This window comes from Scyliorhinus canicula, chromosome 7, assembly GCF_902713615.1.
Source record: "Scyliorhinus canicula chromosome 7, sScyCan1.1, whole genome shotgun sequence".
In the NCBI taxonomy this organism is placed as follows: domain Eukaryota; kingdom Metazoa; phylum Chordata; class Chondrichthyes; order Carcharhiniformes; family Scyliorhinidae; genus Scyliorhinus; species Scyliorhinus canicula.
The window spans coordinates 177,009,500-177,019,014 of NC_052152.1; positions in this window are offsets into that span (position 1 = coordinate 177,009,500).

Consider the following 9,515-nt stretch of genomic DNA (forward strand, 5'->3'; position numbering starts at 1 on the left):
GGGGCGGCCGTGGGGGGGGGGGGGGGGGGGGGGGGAGAATAGCGGGAGGGCGGGAAAAATGTCGGGAAGGCCCTCCCGCTATTCTCCGACCCATCGTGGGCAGCGGAGAATCGCGCCTAATGTATCTGTATGGTATTTGAGGTGTGAATGGCAGCAACATGAAGACATATATAGCACTTCACTTCAGTTTTTTAAAAGTTGTTCATGGCATGTGGGCATCACTGGCTAGGCCAGCATTTATCATCCATCCCTAATTGTACTTGTGAGCCGCATTCTTGAGCCACTGATTAGAGGGACAGGAAATGGGATTCATTTGAAATAATTCTTCTGCGTCACATTTGAATGTTAACTCTCTTCTACTCTATTGTAGAGCCAGCTGGTAGATCTTCAGGCTCTACATAATTACACACTACATTTGTTCACCAATCTCAGCCTAGTATTATGTTAACTACAATTCTTTACTAAGATTTCCATTATAGATTACTTGAAATGATCTGAGAGGAAAGATTCCTCTGTAAAGATATAGCACAGCTATATTGGGTCACAGCCCCTTACACATAACACAATCTTACCTGTTTGCTTCTCTTTGGTTGTGCAGCCAACTGAATTTAGTTTGACTGTGCGGTGTGTGCACTTTTCCCAGCATTCTTCTAAATGTATTTCAAATACATCACTTAGTACATGCTCTGGTCACCCAGCAGGAGACTAGGGGTAAGTTTGCAGTGCAAATTGGGGTGGTTATCCATTCCCCACCATCTTTGGGGTTCTATTCTTCTGTGTCTATGAGGCAGGAAATCTCAAAATGTATTCCATGAAGCATTTTTATGTCACTTGATTGTACGTAAAATTGCCTTATTTACTGCAAAGCAAAAGCCTGCCATTGAAAATACCACTTGGTGCTTTGGTTCTTCTTTATTTATGTCACTGTATCAAATCCTCCACAATTATGGCAGAACTCTACGCAATTTGCACAGCATTGGCAAAATTCATAGTTGTTGTACTGCCACCTGAGCTATTTTCAGAAGAGCATCTGTACAATTAAAAGCATCAAGTCTTTTGGACCTTCTTTTGACTGAACAGCAAGGCAGTATTTGCCTGTATGCTTTGAGGCTCACTTAGCAATGCATGCAGAAATGATTTTGTAGCCATCTCAGATGGCCACCTGCAAAGAACCATGGGAATTATGGCCAACTCAGGACTCAGACACACTGTGTGTATTTGCAACCCAGATAGCCAGACATTATCAAAACCCCCGCTCGTTTGCATTCTAATGGCCCATTTCCCCAGAACAAAAGGACTGTACTTGGGTAACCGATACAGATGCAGACTAACTGGCACCACTCCCTTTGCTAAGAAAGCCCAAATAGCCACGGTCAATGACCGCTCAGGACAAGCCCAGCCATCAAGGCACCCGCCCCTTTATTGGCCAAAATCGAAGGCAGTGATCGAAGCCTGTCGAATTATTGGGTCCAAAGTTAAGGACCGCCCCAAAGAGCGCAAAATCCCAGAGGGATAAAAAGAGACACAGCCATGTGTTCAGTCGCTCTTGGCCCCGGCTTACGCCTCAAACCAAGTGTATAATTACGACCAGAAGACAAGTTCAAGACCAACGATCGCCAGGGCCGGCTCAAGGCACCGGCAACTCGGGCAGTCGCCCGGGGCGCCATGTGCTAGGGGGCGCCAGAGACTCGGGTCCCGCACATGCGCAGTTGGGCCGGTGCCAACCAGCGCATGCGCGGCGGCCGCCCTCCCCCAGGGCGGCCGCCCTCCCCCAGGGCGGCCATCCGCCTCCTCGGTCCGTCCGCCCCCCTCGGTCCCCCCACCCGCCCCCTCGGGTCCGCCCCCCCGCCCCTCCCCCTCGGGTCCGCCCCCCCGCCCCCCCCCTCGGGTCCGCCCCCCCCGCCCCCCCCCTCACGGTCCCGCCCCCCCCCCCTTGGCCCCCCCCTTCCCCCCCCCCCCCAAGGGCGCCGAAGTTCAGCTTGCCCGGGGCACCAGCAACCCTAGGGCCGGCGCTGACGATCGCTACCAGACAGATGAGCCCAGGAGAAATGAAGCCACTTCTTCTACCCAGCCACGCAAGATCCGAACAAAGGCCTTGTTCATCTGCAAAAAGCCAGTTTCCCTGAAGTTAAGTATAGGTTATTGTAGTTGTTCGGTGTAGTTTAACTTGTCTTGTTTTATGTCGCATGTCAAGTACTTCTTGTGTGTAAATAAACTATCTTTGAACTTTAACTAATTGATTTCCTGCCTCATGTTATAGTTGTATAGGACTTTGGTTCGGCCACATTTGGAATACTGCGTGCAGTTCTGGTCACCACATTACCAGAAGGATGTGGATGCTTTAGAGAGGGTGCAGAGGAGGTTCACCAGGATGTTGCCTGGTATGGAGGGTGCTAGCTATGAAGAAAGGTTGAGTAGATTATGATTGTTTTTGTTGGAAAGACGGAGGTTGAGGGGGGACCTGATTGAGTTCTACAAAATTATGAGAGGTATGGACAGGGTGGATAGCAACAAGCTTTTTCCAAGAGTGGGGGTGTCAATTACAAGGGGTCACGGTTTCAGGGTGAGAGGGGGAAAGTTTAAGGGAGATGTGCGTGGAAAGTTTTTTACGCAGAGGGTGGTGGGTGCCTGGAACGCTTTGCCAGCGGAGGTGGTAGAGGCTGGCACAATAGCATAATTTAAGATGCATCTAGACAGATATATGAACGGGCGGGGAACAGAGGGAAGTAGATCCTTGGAAAATAGGCGACAGGTTTAGATGAAAGATCTGGATCGGCACAGGCTAGGAGGGCCGAAGGGCCTGCTCCTGTGCTGTAAATTTCTTTGTTCTTTGTTCTTTGATTGTTTGCTCTTTGATCGATATCCGGTAAAGCCTTGTGGTGGTATCATTTGATACCTGGCGACTCTGAAAAGCAATATTATCATTAATAACTGCCATATCTAATTAATTTGGCAACATTATTGGTGACGCTGGTGGGATAGTATTCCACTCATTAAGAAGAGCAACATTAATGGCGTGTCCGGTGCTGATTGGCAACAATTTGCAGCGCAGTTAAAACATTTGGAAAAGCATGTGCAGATTTCTTGATGGTTTGTTATTTTCAAAGACGTTTATGCTGTACAAGTCTAGGGGTCGGTTAGCTCAGTTGGCTGGACAGCTAATTTGTAATGCGGAGCGACACGAACAGTGCAGATTCAATTCCTGTACTGACTGAGGGCTAATCCTTCAAAAGGGAGAGCAGCCTATGGTCCTTAGGGACTATAGTGACTTTCATTTCATACTATAAGTGCAATCTAACCAGCCTTTCACCTAGATAATTGTCAGAATATGTGAGAGTTTGATAGGGCCAGATGATGGGAAATTAATTTGCACCCTGTACCTTGTTGTAGATAGATGTTTATCTTTGTTTATTGTATGCAGAACCTATTAGCAGTTTTATTGGTGGCCCATTGAAACAAATAACTCATTATAGCTCACTAGCATCAAAGACAATTATTTATTAATTATCACAGGATTTAGATTTTTCCATCACAGATTGTCAGGAGCTTCATTAATCAAAGGAAATCAAATTTTAGACATTACCACAACCCAGCTGGCTGTGCAGAATTATACATACACACCCCCTACAAATTACTGCTCTAATTGTCTTCCCTGAACTCCACTCTCCCAGTGGGTAGTTATTCAAATGGTTGCTTGGTTCCGTGGGCAGGGGCAGCCTTCCAGTAACTTACTTAAGTGGCAATTGTAAAACTGTGGAATAACTGCTGACAGATTACTAACCCCAGGGATCATAGCAATGAAGCTTGTCATGTCCTCAACAAATATTTACACAGGCAAATGTTCACCAGACATTACACTAGTTAGTGCTGAGTTAGATAGTGGGAGTCTGGCTGAAATGATTTCCTGATTTATATAATCCGTTGTCACACTCCAACTAACATCCCACATGAAGGCAGTTAACTGGATCCAGATCAGGGAGGAACGCCGATGTGTTTCAGGTGTATCTGCCTCTGCACCTCTCCACATTATGCATTCACATCAAAAACTTGAGGTTGTTATAACTGGAGTATGGGTGTTTAAATGAAAATCAATGGCATTTTTTTAGATTATAAATACTTTTGAGAAGGTAAATGGTGATAAGTTATTTCTATTGGTTAGTAAAATGGTAACAATTAGACCATAAAACATAGGAGCAGAATCGAGTCTGCTCCGCCATTCAATCAGGACTGATATGTTTCTCATCCCCATTCTCCTGCCTTATCTCCATAACCTCTGATCTCCTCATTCATCAATAACCTTTCTTTCTCTGTCTTAAAAATGCTCATCGATTTGGGGCTGGATTCTCCATCCCGCCACACCACATTTCTGCCCCGAGGCGCCGGTGGGATTCTCCGTTACGCCGGTCAGTCAATGGGATTTCCCGTCGGGAGACCCCCGGGCACCGGCAAGCCGGAGAATCCTGCCCTTGGTCCCCACAGCCTTCTGCGGCAAAGAGACCCAGTGATTCGCCACCCCCGACTGAAGAAATTCCTACTCATCTCTCTTTTGAAGGATCATCCTTTCAGTCGGAGGCTGTGCCGTCGGGTTTTATTTTCTTCTACCAGTGGAAACATCCTCTCCACATTCACTCTATCTTGGCTTCTCAGTATTCTGCAAGTGGGCATAGAAACATTGAAGCATAGAAAATAGGAGCAGGAGGAGCCCATTTGGCTCTTCAAGTGTGCTCCATCATTCATTATGATCCTTGCTGATCATCCAACTCAATGACCTCTTCCTGCTTTCCCCCCATATCCTTTGATCAGTTTCACCCCAAGGGCTACATCCAAACCTTTCTTGAAAAGATGCAATGTTTTTGCTTCTAATGTTTCCTGTGGTAATGAATTCCCTCGGCCGACCACTCTCTGGGTAAAGACATTTCTCCTCATCTCAGTCCTAAATTGTTTACCTTGTATCTTTAAACTGTGACCCCTGGTTCTGAACTCCCCTGCCATCGGGAACATCCTTCCTGCCTCTATCCTGTCTAGTCTTGTTAGAATTTGATAGGTTTCTGTGAGATCCTGCCCCCCCCTCATTCTTCTAAACTCCAGTAAATGTAATCCTACCCGATTCGATCTCTCCTCATACGTCAGTCCCACAATCTCAGGAACCAATCTCAGAATTAGAATGATGATTATCACTGGCAGAACAAAAGGGGATGTTAAAATATCACATTCAAGTGCCTTCTGGCTTGCTACGTTATTTATACATTTGTCGAGTTTTCATTCGCTGATTTAATTTCCTCTTGACACTGAACAAGAATACAATAAAAAATAACTATAAAATTCCAGTACAGGGTGATGACTAAACAGACTAAGTCAAGGTTTCTGCAATGAGAGCGAAGCTAGCAGCAATAATGTAGTGCAAGTAAAGATCCTGACCGAGTCACATACTATTGTCTCCAACAAATCTTCCAAGGGCAAATACACACTGAACAAAAGATTCTGATCTGTCAGGAGAAGTGGAGCTTTTTCTCAGAAATGAGAGGCTTGGCACCTCATAGGTGAAGAAAATGCATTTTTGTAGTTTTGCCATGGGCACGGGGAGTTTGCCATAGGCTGCAAATAGTGCCCAAACACCTTGGTTTCTGACTGCAATGCTAAGGGTGCTATTTGAAGAGGTGTACGACCAAGACCTAACTTGTTTGGTGCTCCAAAGCATCTCCCTAAGAGAGAAGGCCTGGAAGGAGGTGACACAAATAGATAATGCTATTATCAATATCCTGGAAGCTTGCTTCCAAATTCTGAAAAGGTATCCATAGTTAACAAGATTAGTCCTGATAATTCTATGCAAGAAAAAAAGAGGGTCTCTAATCTTAGCTTTTTGGAGCCAGGAGGTTTACTCTAACTTCAATAAAATATTTAAGTAATGCATGGAGTTCCCAGATCAAAAGTAAGTGAAACCAATTGGTAAACACAAAGAGTTCCTCTAGGACTCAAGCCTAAAGAGTAGGGGATCAAATCCATAAGCAATGTAAATTATTCAATTGAGCTGCAGAGTCAAAGAGCTGTGTTGAAGGTAAAATTTACATTCCTGTTTGAGGACATCCAAAAGCATATGTTTTAATTGAGATAGGTTGCGGGTGTTAGAAAGTTTCTTTGTTTAATCTATCTATTTTTTTTTTCTCATAGAAGGAGGTTGGTTCAGTATACGCTGCAGCTCACTGACTTCAGAGAGCCAAAAGAAGATGAATGTTAGTCGGAACTGTACACTAAGCAGGAAAATATGCATTTTATCATTCACCATACCAATTGCAGGTTGGGTATGAGCTCAGTTTGAAATTCTTAAGGTTGAAAGAAGCTGGAAGATTTGCTTGGTTCAAAGGGAGAAGAAGAAACTTTTGTGGTCCTCATAGAGCCTTGTGGCAGAAAGCAGTCAGCAGCGTTAGTTTGCAAGGCTGTGATAAGGCAATTGGCTACCTGCTGGCAATCTGAACAAGGAGCTGAAGCATCCACAGTCATGAGATATTAAATAAAAGTTGGAGGGTCATTTAGCTAAAATACTAATGGAAGAATTCCTGCAAAATCATACCTTGGAGAAGAGCTGGAACATTGAGGAGAAATAAAGAACATTCTGGAGGATTAGAGCATATCTTTGGCTTGATCCAAGGAAAAGTGAATGAAGCTTCACTATTCTTGTAACAAATAAGGGAATTCTTGGGGGAAAATAACAGGTAAAACTGAGCTTATGGCATATGTCTTTATATATTATGATGTTAAGGTTGTCATGCTTGTTTAGTTTAATCGCTTTTTGTATACCATAATTCTTTTGTTAAAAATGTGAAAAGAGGTATGGTTCTGTCAATTCATTACTGGGTGTTCGGATTTCTCTTTAAATGTTTAATTTACTGTCTCTGCAATAATGTAATGAATGCCAGGTTTCTGTACCACTGTGAGAATTTTACATTATTAAGTAGGGAGTTCCAGGATTTTGACCTGGCAACAATGGACAAATATTGACATATGACTAAGACAAGATAACGTATAGATGGGGAACTTGGAGGTGACGGTGTTTCGTTCACTTGCTGCCCATGTCCTTTTAAGTGAAAAGTGGCTTTGAATATGAATGAGTGAGTTGCTACAGTGCACCTATTCACAGCAGCAACAGTATTCTGATAGTAAGTGATGTGGATTTGAAATCTCTGAACTGGGTGCAGATCAAAAGAACTGCTTTGCTCTGAATTATGTTGAGCTGCTTGAGTGTTGTTGGAGCTGCACCCATCCAAGCAATTGAACACTGTTCCATCACTTAAATCACTTGTCCTTTGTAAGTGACAGAGAAGGTTGAGGAGCCAAGAGGTGAGCCTCTCGCTGCTGAATGCCTATCCATGAAACTGTTTTTGTAGCTGCAGTATCAATGAGAGTGGTCTAATTCAGTTTGAAAGTCAAAGCAAGTGGCTATTGTCACTTGACACCTATCAGTCCAAGCCTGGATGCTGTTCAGATCATAATGTATACGGGCATGAGATAAAATTTAACACACTTCCAGTGGAAAATGTGCAGGTGGGGACATTTAATCAGGCAGGAGATTGGTGGGCAGGGAATTCCACCATTTTGCTGCCCTTGCCCCAATTAAGTCCATGATGGCAAAGCCTGTGAATTACCTTTCCCTCCCACCTTGAATTGAGACCCTAAAGTAGGCAATTCGTGCCCACTTAAGGGCTTCCTTCCTCTCCCGCTGGTGTTAATCCAATGGCTGCCATGGACCTTGACATTTCAGAAGCCCTCTGGGCCGTGATTGTGGACTTCCAGGGATGACACCTTGTACATAACGCTCTCATTGGAAATGGGATGCGCTCTGAAAGCAAACTCCCTGCCCTTGCTGCTGACCCAACTCTCTGCTTCCCTATGATTCCCATCCCGCGGTCCCCCTTGCGCCATCATCATGTGTGCCGGGATCCATCCGCGATCCTCGGCTTCGGGTAGATGTAGTGTTGAAAACAGTGATCACCTCTCCATTGGTGCTGCCAAGCAATCAAGAGCTTCCTGGTTCTCAAAGTGGTGGGTGAGACTCCAGTCACCTCCATTAAATCCCATCCATGGACTGTTTCATTATCTGAACAGTTACGGATGCAGATGAACACTTTTGACCAAATGATGGAGGGAAGGCTATTGACGAAGCAGATGAAGAGTTGATTGTGGGACACTGTCACAAGAAACCCCTGAAGGGATAGTCTGGGGCTGAGATGATTGGCCTCAAACAACACCATCTTCAGTTAGGCCAGGCCAGCCACTATAAACTTATTTTGATTGCCACTGAGTTCATTTTTACTGGGACAGCTAGGTGCCATATCCAGTCAAATGGTAACATGATGGCAAAATCCAGCTCTCACCGCACCTCTGCATCTCAGCACGTGCTCATGTTTGAACACTGGGGTCAAGTGGTTCTGGCAGAACCCAAATACGACTGTAATCAGTGGAGCATCTGTGGAGTGAGGAAGAACATTAATGTTTTGAGTCCAATAAGACTGTTTGAATCTTCTTCCTGAACTGACTTGTCTTGAAATTTGAAGATTACTGCGGAATGTAACCAAGTAATCTCCATGAAATGGATAAACTGCAATGTTTTGAATTGCGTCCTTTATGAGCAGCTTCCCTTCCAGGGCCACATAGGCTTTTAACATACCTGATTAAAGACCCGTACATGTGGTTTTTAGTATATTGAAGACATTGGGTGGAATTCTCTGCTCCCCACGTGGCGTGGGAGGGCCTCCCGACATTTTTTACGTCCCCCCCCGGCTCGGAAAAATTGCCGCTCGCCGAATGGCGATTCTCCGAGCCCGATGGGCCGAGCGGCCAGTCCTTCATGCCCGTTTCACCACGGCAGCAAACACACCTGGTCGCTGCATTCATGAAACGGGCGCCAGATGCCCGTTTGGGGCATCTAGGGGCCCGATTGACACGGGAGCACCGCGACTGTGCTCGGGAGGGGCCAGCGTCCAAAACGGGCACACTCTTTCCCCTCCACCGCCCGGCAAGATCAAGCCGCCACGTCTTGCCGGGCGGCTGAGGAGAAAGACAGCCACCGCGCATGCGCAGGTTCATGCCGTCTGTACGATGAAGTCATCCGTGCATGTGCGAGTTGGAACCGGCAACCCGCGCATGCGTTGATGACTTCACATTCTCGGCGTGACGAGGTCGCTGCCGAGAAAGACGGAGGCCCGCTCCTAGCCCCCCGGGTGGGGGTGAATTAGGTGCGGGGAGCGGGCTCCGAGGCCGTCGTGAACCTCGGCCGAGTTCTCGACGGCCTTCACGAATTCGGCCCCCTGCGGAGAATTCCGCCCATTAATTTTTTCCTATGCAAAGGTTTTAATAGCAGTAAGTTGTATCTTGTACCTTGAAGTTAATCATTGTCGTGATTTATGAGCCACAGTCTAATCACACACTTAGATGTCAAGAGGAGTGTAATAGACCCATAAGTCATTCCTAACAAGATCAGTTTGAGGTCAGCAGGGCTTTGAGATTTTTTTGAATGGTAG